Source organism: Nycticebus coucang, chromosome 6 (assembly GCF_027406575.1).
Source record: "Nycticebus coucang isolate mNycCou1 chromosome 6, mNycCou1.pri, whole genome shotgun sequence".
In the NCBI taxonomy this organism is placed as follows: Eukaryota; Metazoa; Chordata; class Mammalia; order Primates; family Lorisidae; genus Nycticebus; species Nycticebus coucang.
In genome coordinates, this window is record NC_069785.1 from 124,841,365 (window position 1) to 124,859,943 (window position 18,579).

At 44.3% G+C, this 18,579-nt stretch overlaps 1 protein-coding gene and 1 non-coding gene across 6 annotated transcripts in view; one reads left to right on the forward strand and one right to left on the reverse strand.

Moving 5' to 3' along the window:
• POU2F3 (POU class 2 homeobox 3) overlaps window positions 1-18,579 on the forward strand; it is a 94,004-nt gene that overhangs the window by 50,093 nt on the left and 25,332 nt on the right. The gene's annotated exons all lie outside the window — the stretch shown is intronic.
• Window positions 186-292, reverse strand: LOC128589337 (U6 spliceosomal RNA). The gene has a single exon (XR_008380931.1). It is a non-coding gene; the product is annotated as a U6 spliceosomal RNA (small nuclear RNA).

Sequence of the window (18,579 nt, forward strand, 5' to 3'; positions counted from 1 at the left end):
TTAATGCAATCGTGGGGACACCATGTGTTGATTTTATATACAATTTGAAATATTTTCATCAAACTGGTTAACATAGCCTTCACAGCATTTTATTTTATTTTATTTTATCATTATTATTTTTTATTAAATCATAGCTGTGTACAACAATGCAATCAGGACGTACAATGTGCTGGTTCCATGTACAGAAAAATATGGAACGCTTCATGAATTTGTGTGTCATCCTTGTGCAGAGGCCATGATAATCTTCTCTGTATCGTTCCAATTTTAATATATGTGCTGCCGAAGCGAGCACAAGAGAGAGTTTTGTACAATGGGCTTTCTAAGACCGCAGTGCAGAATTAAACATGCATCCACTAGGCACAGACAGATAGACCAAAAAGTACGCTCATAGTCAACAGGCAAGTCTGCAAAGAAGACCCAGAAAGGGCCAAGCCATGCCGCCCCCTAATAAACCTATTCTCAGCCTTATAAGAGCCACTGTCTCTTGCAACAAAGATTCCATAAAGCTGGAGCCCATAGCACAGTGGTTACAGCACCAGCCACATACACCGAGGCTGGCGGGTTCAAACCTGGCTTGGGCCAGCTAAACAACAATGACAACGGCAACAGAAAAAGAGCCGGGTGTTGTGGCAGGTGCCTGTAGACCCAGCTACTTGGGAGGCTGAGGTAAGAGAATCACTTAAGCCCATGAGTTTGAGGTTGCTGTGAGCTGTGTTGCCATGGCACTCTACCGAGGGTAGCATAATGAGACTCTTGTCTCAAAAAAAAAAAAAAAGGTCCATAAAGCCCCTTTAAAATCCTAAAATGAAATTTATAGAAAATGTAAGTGAAAATCAGTAAAATGCTCTAATTTGGATTTTTTTTTTTTTTTTTGAGAGAGAGTCTCACTGCATGCCCTGGGTAGAGTGCCATGGTGTCGTCCTAGCTCATAGCAACCTTAAACTCTTGGGCTCAAGTGATCCTCTTGCCTCAGCCTTTCAAGTAACTGGGGCTACAAGTACCCACTACAATGCCCAGCTAGTTTTTGTCTACTTTTAGTAGAGATGAGAACTTGCTCTTGCTCAGGCTAGTCACGAACTCCTGAGCTCAGGCTATTCACTCATCTTGGCCTCCAAGAGTGTTAGGATTATAGGCATGAGCCACCACACCTTGATTTGGATTTTTTTTAAAAAGGAGAAAGCAAAGTAATTTATACACGTAATAAAGTAATACATATTTTGGCAAGTAAATCCTTGGACATACTTCCCTAAAAGGTTTAACAAGATAGTAGGATGCTTACGATGCTGTGATAGTGAATGTGACAGACAGACTGATATTGGTATGCTATATTGGCAGCTCAAAAGCCATGATTTTCCAGAATGTTACACAACTCTTGGTAAGGCTTGAAACAGAATATAATCTTTCCTCATTTAACACAGAAAATGGTATCTGTGCCAGGAACAGTGGCTCACGCCTATAATCTTAGCACTTGGGGAGGCCGAAGCTTAACCTAGATTGGTTAAGCTCAGGAGCTTGAGACCAACCTGAGGAAGAGCAAGACCCCATCTCCAAAAATAGCTGGGTATTGTGGCGGGCACCCGTAGTCCCAGCTACTTGGGAGGCTGAGCCAAGAGAATCACTTGAGCCCAAGCATTTGAAGTTGCTGTGAGCTGTGAGGCCACGGCAAAGGGTGACAAAGTAAGACTCTGTCTCAAAAAAAAAAAAAAAAAAAAAAAGGCATCTCTGGACAAAGTGTATATTAAAAGTAAGCAAAAGGTATTTTATGTTAACATAAAAATGGAAGTAGGTTTTGGGCTTATATGATTATGAGCAAACTGTTCACCAACTCAGATGTCCCATTGAGACTTTGGAAGTCATATAAAAGTTAGAGGGGCATGGACAATGCTTGTCATTTGGTACTGCCTTCTGCAGCACGAGATGTCTAGAATACCTGCCCTCTGCCCCCAAAATGCGAGCTGAACCTTCAAATTACTAAAGCAGCTAGAAAAACCACCTTGCAGATTTCAGAAAGCATCTCCCAGAGTGGCTGCCATCCCCAGTGAGAATGGCTGACCTTAACCCACCAAGGAGATATAAGTCACTTCTCCTACCAAGAGGCAGAGGGCCAGATGTGACTCTGGCTGGAGACCTTCCATCTAGAAATACAAGGTGGTAGAAAATGGAAGCTCATCCTGGCACCTGGAAAAACACCCCAGGTGTTTTAGCGAGACCTTACTTGCTACCCAGTGAAGGAGACAGGTCTGAAAAGTTCCTAAAAATGGCAGAGTGGGGTGTGTAAACCAGTGCCACCTCTACAGGGAGTGTGCTGGGCTGAAGGCATCGACTGGTAGAGATCCCGCAGAATTTTCAGGCAGGAGAAAATCGGCCAGATGAAATGATTCTGTTCTCGAAAGTGATTTCCCCATTGTAACCGATGCAATAATGACATACTGTGCCTGTAGTCCCAGCTATTCAGGAGGCTGAGGCAGGGGGATCACTTGAGCCCAAGAGTTTGAGGTTGCTGTGAGCTAGAACACCACAGCACTCTACCCAGGGCAACAGAGCGAGACTCTGTCTCAAAAAAGCTACTCGGGAGGCTGAGGCAAGAGAATCGCTTAAGCCCAGGAGTTGGAGGTTGCTGTGAGCTGTGTGATGCCATGGCACTCTACCGAGGGCCATAAAGTGAGACTCTATCTCTACAAAAAAAAAAAAAAAAAAAATGACTGAAAAAAAAGTATTTACTGAACCCTGACTGCATGCCAGGTGCTGAACGTGAAATGTATTAGATACAACCTTTCATTTCTAACTCGCAGCAACTCAATGAGGTAGGTCGTATCTTTCCCCTTCTATAGATGAGAAACTGCTGCACTAAGGAATTGTCCTATAATCACACTGTTCATAAACAGAGAAGTGTGGATTTAAAGCCAGGCTTGCCAGACCTCCAGGGTTCTCCCCACTCCACTGCCCTGCTTGTCTTGGGAGGAGGCCGTGTGGTGTAGTGGTTGAGCCAGATTGCTGGTGTTGACCAACTCCACCGAGTCTCAGATTCCTCCTCTGAAGATGAGAATAATAATAGTATCTGCTTCCTAAGGATGTTGCAAGAATTAATAGTGTTCAGATCTATAAAGAACTCAGACTAGTGTCTGGCCTATAGTAATCAACCAATAAACATTAGCTCTTATTATTTTCTGATGAATGAGAACCCATAATTTTTTCTACCTCCCTTCTCCCTGTGTGGCTGCTCAGCTAACCTTGCACCAGGTTAAAGGGCTGTGGATGTTGCTAGAAAGGCAGTTTTTTACTGAGATCTCCCAAACTAAGCCCTGCCACCTTCCTCCAGCTCAGGCGAGAAAGCAGTTGGTAAATGTATTTGTTTGTGGGAAGGTGGGAATTTGTCCTCCTTTGCCAGCCAGGCTTAGTCCTTTGGCCTGAGGCTCAGGTATCAACTGTTTCCTGTTTGTAGCCCGGGCAGCAGCCCCAGTACTGGGTGGACCAAGTCTTGTGGAGAGGTAGATTATGAATAGCCAGGAGGAACAGGCAGAGATGTCTGGCTCTCTACAACCCTGTCCCTAACACTTGCTAGTTTGCCAGACATCGCCAAACATGACCAAAAAGCCCCTCCATAGCTTGGGATCTGGGGCCTGGCTGCTCTGTCCCCAGCACCGGTATGAGTGTGTACATGTACTCTGGATGGGGAGTGAAAATGGAATGTTCTTTGCCCAGGTGTCAGGTGAAGAGAGGTAAGGATGAAGAAGAGAGATGGGGGGTATCCAGGTCCTTTCCCTGATTCTGCAGACATCAAAAAGTGAGTTCTCTTTGGAGATCTCAGTGAGTTGGCGAGACTAAAATCAGGCCAGCTGATCCCCTTCTCACTCAGGAGTCTCTTTGGAGTAAGGGTCTTCAAAGGGAAGCTGGATTGGGCCCCAAACAGTAACAGAAGTTAATACCATTTATTGCAGCTTTAGTTTATAAAAGCCACTGGGCTGAAGGTTTTACAAGCAGTATCTCATTTAAGATACCTAAATTCATCCAGAGCAGTAGATTTTCTCATTCCCGTTTTCACCGATGAGGAATCTAAGTCTGGAGAGGTCAAGTGACTTGTGTAGAGCTAGGATTCAAACCAAGGCTGATGGGATGTGCCAGGCATTTTACAAAAGTTGTATCTTATTTGACATTACTTAATCCTTATAGCCTGGTGAGGTAAGCATGCGTCTTTGCATTACATAGCTGAGGAAACTATAGCTCAGAGAAGTTAAGTAACCTGCCTAAGGTGGAGCTCAGATGGCAGACGGGCTGTTGTGACTTTCCACTGTACAAGGCTGCTTTTGCGAGGAAAGAGCATGTGTAAGAGCTCCTGCACGTGAGACATGACCTCCTGTTACCTAGAGCCCCTCGTTGGACATGGGTCCATGTTTTTCCACGTTTCCAAAGCCCTCTCCCTCGTACCAACTCCTGCGGCCCTCTCGTGGCTGGGGCTTGCCGCCTGGCCTGGCAGAGATGGTATCTGCCAGCTCCGGGAGATAGTTGCCAGGGGAAGGGTGGGGTGGAGAAGGGTCTCCACCCAAAGAGGGTTCCCCTGGCCCTGGGAGAAGCCACCTCCCTGGGCCTGGGCCTGAGCCTGAGAAGTGTCTGGAGAAGAGAGTGGTGTTTGCCTGCCTGTGCCTGCAGGGCCGGGGTGGGGCCTGGCTTCTCTGTGCCTGGAGTCAGAGTGGGCTGTCTAGGCAGCTCCAGCACCAGAGGCAACTTCTCTCAGAATCCCAGCTTCAGCTGAAAATAAACTTTTTCTACCTCCAAATTCCTTCCCCCCATTCCATCCCCCAGCAGCTCAGGAGGCCATTCTCAAGACACAGGTGCTGTACCTGTGCAGCTCCTTAGCTGGTACCAGCTCACATTTGATTTTGTGTCCCTCTCTGCTTGATAACAAAGGATTTCTTGAAGCCCATAGGCTTTTTGCCTCCCAAGAACTGTGTGAAGTGGGTGTTACTCCCCTCACTTGCAAGCAGGAGAGCTGAGGCTCAGAATGGTGAAGTGACTTGCAGTCCAGCAGTAGAGCTGGGACTGACTCCATTTGTCTTTACTGAGCACAGGCACTGCTGGTCTGTTGTCGCTGAAGCCAGCTTGTTCTACTAATGACCTCTGCCCTCATTGTCCCCGCAGCCCCTGACCTCTGCTCCTTGTGTTCAGATCAAGGGTCGAGACTTTCTTCCCTCTCCCATGCATGGCCACCCAAAGCCCCTTGGCTCCCTACCTGAAGATCCTCAGTTCACATCCTGTTTTGCTTTTCTTTCTTAACAGCCCCTCCCCTGTGCTGGCATCTTCTGACATTGCCTCCCATAGACTTTGTTAACATGGACTGCCTCAGGGTGACCCAGCTTCCAGCCCTGCACAGGGCAGTGTGGTGGTTGTAGGTCTAATGCCGGCATCACACAGACCTTGATTTGAGCTCAACTCCAGCAACAGGATCTATGTATCCTGGTCACTTGATGCTCACCGAGCCTTAGTTTTCCCCTCTTTAAAATGGGAGGAAAAATAGCATGAACAGTATAATGATGTTAGGAGGAGGATGAGATGATCCTGTGAGTGTTAAGTGTCTGAGATAGGTCAACACTCAGAAACGTGAGTTATCTCTGTTGGTACTGCAATAATTTTGCAGCCATTTTAGGTCCAGTTGCCCCATTTCACATCCATCTGACTCTGGTTTGTCCTTTCTTCTTAGCTTTGCTTTTTGGCAGCTCTAGAAGAGCTCTGGTTCTTTCTTTTCCAGATGAGAACCCTGCTCAGATTCCCCACCATCACCCCCAGATGACCTTCCTCTGGGTGTTTTTCCCTGTGCTGTTGTGTTTGACTCAGCCCATTACTAGAGCGATAATAAGAAAGACATGCCAGACTTGGACTGTGCCAGGTAAACACAGGCATGCCTCGCTGTACCTAACAGCGTGGTGTTTGAAATGTACACAAATCAAAATTTCGTAAATGAAATCTTATATTCCTTCACCAAGAGAACCTGCATTTAAAGAAATATGAATCTTGTCAGAGAACAAAAAATGCTTTTTCAAGGGCAGTTAGAGCCAAACGCCATCTTAAAGTGAGTTGTATGTTCATCTTTGTATGTTTATATGTTTGTCCCCCGTGATGACATCTCAAAGCATGTGTGATCTTAACAAAGGACCCAGGCCATTGCTATGGCTAGACTCTTTAAGGGCTTTGAAGGAGGTTTTACAGACCACTTATGTAGCTAGGGATCTAGGCCTACAAAGATCTGGACTCCCAGTCACTGGGGGTAACTGGTGGTGCCAGCAGACACCAGTGTTAAGGCGCTTCTGTGTTCCTAGCTAAAAGGAATGATCAGGCCAAACTTAGACTCTAAGGCAAGCACCACTAGACCAGAGAGGGTTAACTAACACTACTCTGTCTGGGAGTGGGGAGCAGTGAAGCTGCCTGAAGGCAGAGTTGACCTCTGACATGAACTAGAACCAACTTCCTTCCTGAGCCTTGGTGCTTCCCCTTTCAGTTGACCTGGCAGGATGGGAAGAGAGCAGCTTCCTGGTTGAAGGGGCACTCCCCAGTGCCTGGCCATGCCCACGTGGCCTAGGAGAGGTGGGTACCTTTCTGGCATAAAGCACGGAGGGGAGCAGAGGGGCCTGTGGTTCATGACTTTGCCCGGGATATGGCAACTCAGCAAGAGCCTGGTGTATGTATGGTGGACTTCCCCCAGCCCTCCCTCAGGCAGGCCTCTGAGGGCATAGGATCTGGGGAGACCCACTTCTCAAGGGACCTCTAGTTCTCCTCTTTCCCTTGGTTCTAAGGACTTCCAAGTAGAGCCTAGTTGCTTATAAGAGCCAATGAAAATCCTCTTGGGAATGATGGAGGCAGAGAGGAACAGAGAAGTAGGTGTCTTGACTCTGGTTGGCATGAACCCTGACCCTGGCCTTCACCTTCCGATCTCTCCCTGTCAAGCACAAGTTCATCTTTCCAAGCTCAACTCAAAGGTGTCATTCTCAGGTGGGCCTCCAGGACCACCTTCTCCACCTTTGTACCTTGACAAGCTTCTACTATGTGTGTATATATGTAAGTGCGTGCACATGGGTTGGTGGCTTGGGGCCACCAACGCCCCTCTGCTTTTCGTGCTGCTCTAATCCTGTCCTATTTTCTTGTAGCCAGTGATCTTCAAAAACTCACCTTTTTTTTCCAGAAAGACAAGCTTGTTGGCTTTATGCAAATGAAGTGTAGAGTGGGCTCCATCCAGTTGGCTCTGGTAAATATTTCTCAACTGCACCCATTGCTGGCTGGGCCTGGGAGCTGTTTACCAAGGTAGCTCAGCCATTGGCTTGGTGGGAGTTGAGGCCCTACATCTCAGAACACAGAGTCTGTGTATAGGAGTCTGACCAACCCAGTTTGATGTTGGTAGTTGGTTCAGCTAACTATCTTAAAAGCCAGAACAGGGCCTTTTATAAATGCCCCTTAGAAGTAATGTGGCTGTCCTGGGGCTGTCCTCTCCTGGTTGTTTTAATGGAAATAGTGTGGCTAGGGACAGCTAGTGAGTCCGGATATCACTATGATTTTATTTACCTTTTTTTTTTTTTTTTGAGACAGAGTCTCCCTCTGTTACTCTGGATAGAGTGCTATGGTGTCATAGCTCAAAGTAATCTCAAACTCTTGGGCTCAAGTGATCCCTCTGCCTCAGTCTCCCAAGTAGCTGGGATTATAGTTGCCCACCACAATGTCTGGCTAGTTTTTCTATTTTTAGTAGAGACAGGGTCTTGCTCTTGCTCAGGCTGGTCTCAAACTCCTGACCTCAAGCAATCTGCATGCCTCGGCCTCCCAGAGTGCTAGAATTACAGGTGTGAGCTACACCTGGCTGTGACTTTATTCTTCAGAAACTGTGGAGACAAGTTTGAGTTGAGTGTGTAACACTGAGGTGAGCCTCATTCATGCAGACTCAGGGTCCCCAAGGCCATCTGTCTATTCCTCTTAGCAATGTCCCCCTAGATCCCCACTGTGCTGGCACAAGGGCGTTTTTTCCTTCCTTTTATCCTGTGTGTAGATACGTTTATGTGTCTGTAATACAATGTCTCATGACTCAGTCTTCACTGTCTGCAGTAAAATTTAAAAAGGAGAAAATGTTGTGCATTTTTACAATATTATGATATAATTCTTTCACAACTCAAGATTTTGCTTTTCTTGGTATTAAAATATTTATTGTATGTAATGAAATGATGGTCAGAGTAGGTGATATTAGTTGTTTTAATATTCTTATTTGGCAAAATAAAACAACCCTTTCTGATCTCTCAAAAGGAAAAGATTTATGGGTGGTGCCCGTAACTCAGTGGGTAGGGCGCCGTCCACATACACCAAGGCTGGCGGGTATGAATCCAGTCCAGGCCAGCTAAAATCAACAATGATAAATGCAACAAAAAAATAGCTGGGCGTTGTGGCAGGTGCCTGTAGACCCAGCTACTTGGGAGGCTGAGGCAAGAGAATCGCTTAAACCCAAGAGTTTGAGGTTGCCGTGAGCTGTGATGCCACGGAATGGCACTCTACCGAGGATGACATGCTGAGACTCTGTCTCAAAAAAAAAAAAAAAGATTTACTTGTCATGAACTCAAAAGTCCAGGAACCAATGATGTCAGTATCACCTATTCCTAATGTACAAATTCTACCGCTGACACCCCACTTCTCTGCCAAAGCTCTTGGAATTTCAAGCTGTCTACCTAGAAGGCAGCCCCTAGGTCAAGTGGGTTGAAATGTTAAGGCTGCATCGCCTCCCTGTGATCACTCTGCCTGCCTCTACTTCAGGGCTCAGTCTAGCCCCTGCATTCCATATTTGAAAAGGGTCATCACCCCAAATTCTTCCCCTTTCTATGTAAATATCCTGAATTCCGTATGTTGTACTTCTGATTGCCTTTCTTAAAACATTATAATACATGAATACTTTCTTGTTGTACAACATTTACTAATAGAGTTAAAAAGGAAGACTTCTTATCTCTACTTAATCTTAGTCCTCTTCCCAAAGGTAGCTCATTTTATCAGTGTAGTAAAGATATGTCTAAAAGACTTACTATACTGTACAATGGAAATGATGTTTGTGGAGTTTAAAAAATACCCACACATATATAAATTATACTTCATGTATTCTTTTGCAACTTTCTTTTGGAGCTTAAACATTATATTTATAGGCTCGGCACCTGTAGCTCAGTAAGTAGGGTGCCAGCCATATACACTGAGGCTGGTGGGTTTGATCCTAGCCTGGGCCTGCTAAACAACAATGATGACTGAAACCAAAAAATAGCCAAGCATTGTGACGAGCACCTATAGTCCCAGCTATTTGGGAGGCTGAGGCAAGAGAATTGCTTAAGTCCAAGCGTTTGAGGTTGCTGTGAGCTGTGACACCACAGCACTCTACTGAGGGTGACATAGTGAGACTGTCTCAAAAAAAAATTATATTTATAGATTGTTTCATGACAGTATATATAGAATTACATGATTTTTGTTAATGACCACATAATATTCCATTGTTTTAACATAATTTTACTTTTTCATTCCTCTATGGGTGGATATTGAGTAACTTCAAAACTTTTTTTTTTTTTAGCGGTAGAATTTGATTCTTTTTTTTTTTGGCCGGGGCTAGGTTTGAACCTACCACCTCTGGCATATGGGACCGGCGCCCTACTCCTTGAGCCACAGGCGCCGCCCTAGAATTTGTATATTAGGAATAGGTGATATAATTTCAAGGAATCACAATTCCTTGAAATTGTGCCTTTTTACCTTTAGGTGCACATACTTGGATCTGCCAATCACCCTAACTATGACATCCGCATGTGTATACAAGTATACATGTAACATTCAATACTCAGATGAGATCTGGCTGGGCCAGAGCACAGCGTGGTGATTTGTTGATCACATTTCCTCATCCAACACGTTTTCAGTGAGCAGGTACTATTTCTTTATTGTGGTGCTGTTGTGCCAGCCTCAAAGGCAATAACAAGATTTGCCTTCATAGAATGAATGTGGTCAAGGAGGGGAACTTCCTGCAATTCAGATATTCTGCTTCTGTTAATACAGCCTATCCCACGGATTTTCTAAAGATAATTATGTTGCACTGTAGTCAGTTAACACCTCTTAAGCTTTCTTTAATATAAACTGTTGCCTCGACTTGTGCAGTTGATTTTTACATTTAAAGTAAAGGATTTTTACATTTGATCCTTTATTTTATTTTGTGACTTTTTTCCCTTCCTGCCATATTTCAGGTTTTATTTTGAATCTTGATGTCCTTGTGAAGAGGACTAGCTGGCTCTGCCCCTCATGCAGAGATTTAATAAGTATTCATGCTTCATCCAAGTCACTAATAACATTCTTCATAAGACCAGGCCACGAGTGGGGTCCTATGGCATGCCTTTGGAGACATCCCCCTGGATGGCAATGACTCATTGTTAATCAGCCCTATCTCAGCCCACATGACCCCATCTTGACCTCCAAGGATAGTACCTAAATGCGTATATACATACTACAGTTACAGCATCTGGCTGATTCCCCATTCTAAGAAACACTCTATGAAAGGAAATCAGCCTAGCTTGGCATGACTTTTTAAGTCATGATGTAGTAGAAAGAGTCTGAGTCTGGATTCAGTCAAATTCAGATACTAGCTCTGCTAGGCCTAGTTTCAGAATCTAGCCCTACCTCTGCCTCTCTGTATGGCCTTTGGGAAGTAATTTGACTTTTCTGAGACCCAGTTCCCTATATTTTAGCATTGTTGAAAGTATTTATGCATTAATTCCACATCTATTGAATAAGCACTTGCTAAGTGGTGACTGTTACACTCTATGCTGGGTGAGCCATAGTCACTAAAATAAGTATGCAAAATCATTATCATGGTACAATTTTGTGACAGCAATAAAGACAGACCTCCCTAGAATAGGTTTTATAGACATTTAGCTCTAACCCTTGATACCTTGATAGACGTTTAGCTCTAACCCTTGAGACCTTGACAAGTATTAGATATTATATCCTACTTGTTTGTTTGTTTATTTATTTAGATAGAGTCTCACTCACCCTCGGTAGAGTGCTGGGGCATCATAGCTCACTGCAATTTCAAACTCTTGGGCTCAAGTGATCCTCCTGCCTCAATCTCCTGAGTAGCAGGGACAACAGGTGCCTGCCACAATGCCCCAGCTAGTTTTTCTTTTCTTTTCTTTTTTTTTAAATCATTTATTTTGGCATCACCACATTGATCTTCTATTTTTTTTTTTTTTTAATTGTTGGGGAATCATTGAGGGTACAATGAGCCAGGTTATACAGCTTGCGTTTGCTGGGTGCTCCCAAGACGTGTGTCACACATTGTGGCCCCACACCCCCCTCCTCCTTCTCTTTCTCTTCTCCCTTATTCCCCCTCTCCCCACCATGGACTAGCATCAATTGTCCTCATATCAGAATTGAGTACATTGGGTTCTTGCTTCTCCTTTCTATGTGTTCAACGCCATCCAAATTAATACAAAAGATGTAAAGTCATTATCCTTTTTAGTATTCCATGATATAATATATCAAAGCCTGTAATCCATTCCTGGATTGGTGGGCATTTAGGTTGTTTCCACAATTTAGCAATTGTATATTGAGCTACAATAAACAGAATGGGAAAGGATATTTGCAAATTATGAATTAGACAAAAGCTTGATAACTAGAATCTCCAAAGAACTCAAAGTAAGCAACAACAACAAAAAAAGCCAACAATCCCCTATATAATGGACGAGTGAGATAAATAGAACCTTCTCTAAAGAAGACAGATGAATGGCTTACAAACATATGAAAAAAAATGCTCATCATCCCTAATTATCAGAGAAATGCAAATCAAAACCACCCTGAGATATCACCTAACCCCAGCGAGAATGGCCCACATCACGAAGACTCAAAGCTGCAGATGCTAGGTGGTTGTGGAGAGAAGGGAACACTTTTACACTCTGGTGGGACTGCAAACCAATACAACCCTTTTGGAAGGAAGTATGGATAATCCTCAACTCAAACTAGACCCCCCATTTGATCCTGCAATCCCATTACTGGGCATCTACCCAGAAGTGTTTCTATTTTTAGTAGACACGGGTCTCATCTTGCGCAGGCTGGTGTCCCAACTCCTGATCTCAAGTGATCCTCTTCGCCTTGGCCTCCCCAAATGCTAGGATTACAGGCATGAGCCACCACACCTATCTTTATTATTTCCATTTTGTAAGTAAGGAAGCTGATATGTACCATTAGAGAGTCCCTTGGCTCAGATCCACTCAGCCTTTTGGTAACAAATTTGGTAGTGGCAGCCCCAGCTTTATAGAGTTTAGCTTAAACTGTCGTGTAGGTTCAACCAACCATGTGTGTAGGGCCCTGTCCCAGGCTAATAAGGGTATAGGCTAAAAAAAAAAAAAAAATTAAACCAAAGGGCAAGCCCAGTGTTAAAGAGAGCTTCATAGAGGTGAAGCTTATTGCCTCCTTATCTGAAGAACCAGCAACCTCACCTATTTAGATAAAACCCCACTGAGAGTAAGAAAGAAACAAAACCTCAAGACAGGCCCTTTCTCAGAGCCTCAAACTTCTATTTTGGAGACAAAGTTATACTGAGTTTAATGATTTAGTTTTAAGATTAGCCCTTAGCAAATAAAAGCTGCAAATTCAAGCTGGAAGAGGGATGCTAGAGGCAAGCATACTAATAAAAGCAGAGAAAATCCTGATTATGAGGAGGGAGGTAAAAGTAATCCTGGAAAAAGCAAGCTCAGAGCTGTAAAAACTAGTAGTCTGGGGCCATATAGTGCATACGCCAACAGAGGTCAAACACTTCAGTATCCCCAAGGGCATGGTTGCTTTTAAAAGGAGTTTGAAATTATAATTCTGAGTCAGTGACTAAATTATCTTTCAGGTACTCTTTAAAGGTAACTAGAGATGTATATAATACCTTTTAGCAAGATCGTCATTCAAAAATAAACCAATAAACATCTACCCAAAACTGAGATAAAAGGCTCTGGTGTTTCAAGGGATAGATTTCAGTGACTTTGAAAATTTATTTATTTGGGAAAGCTGTCTCAGAAAATCCTAGGCGTCTGAAAGGCAAGCTGAATTTTAAATTAGATGACTTGGGTTCAGATTGCAGCTCTCCTGCTAACCAGCTGTGTCTCTTGCACACACCTCTTACCTTTCTTGTACTGTGTTTCCCTCAAGTACAAATAACATTACCTGCCTTTTCAAACTCATGGGAGTATTCTGGCAATCCATGGAAGTGATGTGTTTGAAAGTGCTTTGTAAACTGTAGAACAGTGGTTCTCAACCTGTGGGTCGTGACCCACAGGAACTGTAGTTAAAGGGCCACAGCATTAGGAAGGTTGAGAACCACTGCTGTAGAAAGTCGTGGAAATTTACAAGTGAGGCCTAAGGGCCACCTCCCAGGTATTGCCTGTTGGGAGACAGTGACTCAAGGTGGTGAGACAGGTAGATGGATTCCCAGTTATTGCTTTAAATATACATGTATTATATATACATATGTGATATATGTGTATATGTCTGTTTATTTAAATGTGCCTTTAAATGTCTCAAGACATCCTTTTCACCAAGCAAAGGAGGAAATTCTACAACTGTGATGCCTTGTAAACCATAGTGTTATATGTAGACATGTAAAATTATGAACATTTACTGATTTTAATCTTATTTTTTCTAAATAATTGGCTTTTAAAAATCAACACTGCAGAAATATATGGCTTAGAAAGTGTCTACCTTCTTTTTCTTCCCGCATTTTTTTTTTTTTTTTGGCCAGGGCCGGGTTTGAACCACCACCTCCAGTGTATGGGGCCTACTCCTTTGAGCCTCAGGAGACAAAGTCTTTGTCTTTTTCTGAGATAAAGTCTCACTTTGTCACCCTGGATAGAGGGCTGTGGCATCATAGCTCACAGCAAACTCAAACTCTTGGGTTCATGCAATCATCTTGACTCAGCCTCCCATGTAGCTGGATCTACAGGTACCTGCCACAATGCCTGGCTACTTTTTCTTCCGTTTTACTTTCTTTTCTTTATTTCTTTCTTCTTTTTTTTTAGTAGCAATGGGGTCTCACTCTTGCTCAGGCTAGTCTCAAACTCGTGAGCTCAAGCACTCTACCCATCTTGGTCATTGCACCTGGCCAAAAAAATGTCTATCTTCTAGAGCCCCAAAGATTCTCTTCCCAGTCTACGATTAGCAGTTTGGTTTAGGGGCCTTCACATTATTTTCTGTGGCAGTTATTTTAGTCCTGCAGGCATTCAACAGAGAATTCCTGAAATAAATAGTCCTTTGCTGTAAAAGATAAAACTTTAGGGGTAGAAATATATTTTACATCCTAAAAGCTCTCCATTCTGTCTCCTCGGTTTCCGCTGCTTCAGCCTTCAGCGTGTCCTCCAGAGTTCTTGGTTAGACTATGGCAATGAACAGCTTTTTAACCAAATGCCCTGCTTACTCTCTTCAAATCCATAATCCACATGTCTGTTAGGATAATTGGGTTAAAACTAAAATCTCTCCGTGCCACACCCCTTTGCGCTAGTCACACTTTGCCCTCAGAGTCCAGGCTAAACCTCTTTGCACACCACGCAAATCTTCTGTCCTTGGATAGCAACGGTCCTGAATGGCTTAGCTCCTGAACAGGAGGCACTGTCCTACCCTTTGTGACTTTGGGCACACCGCTTCTGCTTCCTGAGTTGCTTTTCTTTGCCTTTTTCTGCCTGGTGAGCTCTTCATCCTTCGGGGCTGCCCAGAGGGACTTTTCTTCTGCAAGCCTGTCTCATCTCCTTCCCTCTTCTTAGCTCTCCTCCTCCCCTAAAATCTAAATCACAACCTTTCCTGCGCTACCCTGTACCTCCTTCTGACTGTTAGAATTATCACACTGTGAGACCGGGCCTGTAATCCTAGCACTCTGAGAGGCTGAGGTGGGAGGATCCCTTTGGCTCAGGAGTTCAAGACCAGCCTGAGCAAGAGCGAAACTAACTGTGTCTCTACTAAAAATAAAAAAACTAGCTACTCAGGAAGCTGAGGCAAGAGGATGGCTGGAACCGTGGAGTTTGAGGCTGCTGTAAGCTATGGTGATACCATGGCACTCTACCCAGGGCAACAGAGGGAGACTTTGTCTCTAAATAAATAGATAGATAGATAGATAAGTCAGTATATCACACTGTAGGAGATAACGTCTTGATTCCCATGGTCTCCTAATTAATTTGGGAACCCTCTATTCATGTTCGTGTCCCTAGTGCCTGTCCTGGCATGTGATAGATGCTTAATAAATGTTGAACTAAACTGAACTGAGAAGGGGACCTTTATGGGGCAGGACACCTCTGTGTTTAACACATGCCACGCAGAAGGCCACCTGCTCCACTGCTGCTGGAGCAGACAAGAACGCTTCACTTTATTTAGGGTGTCATAAGAATACAAGGGTCAAGGACCTCACCTTTCCCAGAGGATCACTCCAAAAGATGAAAATTACCATAGAAAACCATTGTTTTCATTTATCCAATACTCAGACTTAAAAGGGCAAGCTTCCAAGTCACACAGAAAATTGCAAAGAGAATCCCCTTCAGGGCTGTTGGAAACGCCACTTTCAGTAAGAAAAGTATTTACGCCACACCCGTGGAGGTGCTTACCCCGACTCTGTACCATACATGAAATCAAGGTAGCACACAGAAGAGGCAGGAGTCAACCAGCACATCTTAGTCGCTTCCAAGAGTCTAGAAATTCTGGGTGGGAGACCCAGTGGAGCTGCCTCACACAGGCAGAGGAAGGGGTCTGGAGCTCAAAAATCCGAGTACAAAGTCGGCCTCTCCTCTTCCTAGCTGTGTGATACAGGGAATGCTGCTTAAGTTCTCTGAGCCTTGGTTCCTACATCTGTAAAAATGGTTGGGTAAGATTACTTCCCTCACTAAATTGTCGTGAAGAATAAATGTGCATTTGAAAGTGCTTTTTTGTCTCTAAAATGCTTGAAATAATAATTTCTGTTTTTCTTGAGCTGATGTTCATGAAACTAATCTCTGTAGGGCTTTATAACCACGAGCTGCTCCTGCACGCGTGCGTGTGTGTGTGTGTGTGTGTCCAGAAGTGACGGGCTCCTGTACTTCATTGTACTGATTTCATTTGGAACCGAATAGTAAAATACACAGTGAAATGGAGATTTCGTGGCATGCATGAGCTTTCCCCTTCTGCTCTTCACCTCTGAAACCGCAAATATCAAACCCCTGCAGTCAATTCGTATATGTGAGAGTCAAGGACATACAGAATGCTGGCTCCAAAGCCAAGTGTGTTATTTCCGTATCAAGTAGACATGTGCTCCATCTGTATTTGAATCTTACCCTGCAGAGTTATTGAGAACTCTGAGTGAGGACCATTCTTTTGACTGAGACTAATTCTCCTTAGGGCAACAGGATGAGGGCTGCTACTGAGTTACTACCAAGTAGTAGAGCCAGGGTAGACACCAACATCAAAGGCTTTCATGGAAATAGCCAATTGGCGGCACCTGTAGCTCAGCAAGTAGGGTGCCAGCCATATGCACCGAGGCTGGCGGGTTCAAACCCAGCACGGGCCAGCTAAACAACAATGACAACTGCAACAAAAAAATAGCTGGGCATTGTGGCAGGCGCCTGTCGTCCCAGCTACTTGGGAGGCTGAGGCAAGAGAATCACTTGAGCCCAAGAGTTTGAGGTTGCTGTGTGTTCTGACACCATGGCACTCTAACCAGGGTGACAGCTTGAGATTCTGTCTCAAAAAAAAAAGGAAAGAAATAGACAATTAGACCTACACCACAGTACAGTAGAACTGAGTATTGGGTGGGGAGTTAGGAGAACTGTCCTCATCAGCTCCTGACTTGGTCTCCAGGCCTAGCTTGTGGGCAACTCTAGCAAGTTACTTTCCCCCTCCAGGCTTCAGAAGTCATATTTGTAAAATGAGCCCAGTGATGCCTATGTTTCCTTCCTATTCCAATGGGGAAGGAAGGGAATCAACACTTTTTTGAATATTTGCTATGCCCCTGACACAACCTGCCCCAAGCTACCTTGCGGAGTCTATAATTCTACGACCCCGTCACACATAGTGAGTCAGCATGGTGCAGAAGAGCTACAGAGTCAGGCAGACAGACTGAATCTCAACTCTTATTTACCAGCAGTGTGACTTGAAGCAAGTTTAACATCTGTACGCCTCAGTCTTTTCATCTGTAAAGTGGGTCTAGTAACATAATAAGCATACTTAAATGCTTATAAGTCTACTCCCACTCTCTCTTTTATACATTATAAATTTCTTAAGTAGATTCCACCTAGGCTTATTTCTCTTTTGTGGAGGAATAATCTAGGCCTAGAGAGATGAGTTAAGTAACTTAATATTAGATCATGCCACTAATTAGAGGCTGGGATGGGACCCAAAGTTAGGGCTCCTGATTGATTCTGAGCCTTGCGCTTTTTTCCTGGATGTCTTTGTATCATCCTCAGCTGGGAACAGCAAAGTGTAGCCTTCTGATTTCATGATCATTCCTTTTTATACACGAATTCAGGAAGCAAGAAAAGCTTCATCTTTCTTTGCTGTACTCTTTTTAACAAAAGGATTTGTCATACAAAAGTTGGATTCAGTCAAAAGACTAACTTAAAGACTAGGAAGACCACAAGGTTCCTTTAGGCTGAAAGTTCTCACTCCCGTGGTGACACTTCCCAAGAAATAGCCAACAGGTTTGGAAACAGTTCTCAAGAGTGTGATGTTTATCAAGTTACCCCACCTTCACCCTACCTCCTGCCATTTCAATTTATTTGGCTGCAGAACAGCCCTCTGTGTGGGCCAGTCTAAAGTTCTGTCCAAAGAACCTGAGAAGGTAGCTTTGTCCTCTGTCTACAAGGTAGGTCATCGGGAGAGCCACCAGACTGGTTCAAAGGGGATCAGAGTCAAAGAAGGCTTCCCTAGATACAGCTCCCCAGCAGAGGGGACACTGCAGATGTCCCAGGAGGGCTCCGCCACAGGTGCACTGTCTAAAATAGTTCAAGTCCTGGGCACCAGAAAACATTTGTGACCATGATCTGCCATGCTCCCCCAGCCCCCAGCCTCAGGACTTATATCCCAAAGGGAGACGAAAACTGTATAGGTTTATAATAAAGGGGTTTTTCACATATGTGTTAGCACTAGCAGTGCCATCTCCTAAAAACTGAAGCCAGAGCGTTAAATACCATGACTGTTAAGCTTGTAGCATTTCCAGAGCAGATGCAAGCAGGAAAAACGAAGATGTCTCTTTAGAAAGCTACTTGTCGGGGGTAGCAACTCCAAGTGGCTCCAGCCTCTGAAAAGAGGCTCTCTTCCATCCTTCCTTTGCGTGGAAGTTTGATGTTCTCAGGGTCATGGTCCCAGATTATATGCACATCTGTGCTGGTCTTCATTGATTTGAGTAGAGAATAGGGACTGGAGGAGGCCGTCTGCCTAGACACTATTTAGAAGCATCTCAGGATGTTTCTAAATAGTGTCTAGGCAGACGGCTTCCTCCAGTGGAGTCTCTCTCTCCTCCTGGCAGGAGTCTTGGGCTCTTAGGGACTAGCCAGGAACCCTGGAGAGAGGAGAGTCCCCCCAGGCAAAGTCACAGCCAGCATCTCTTGG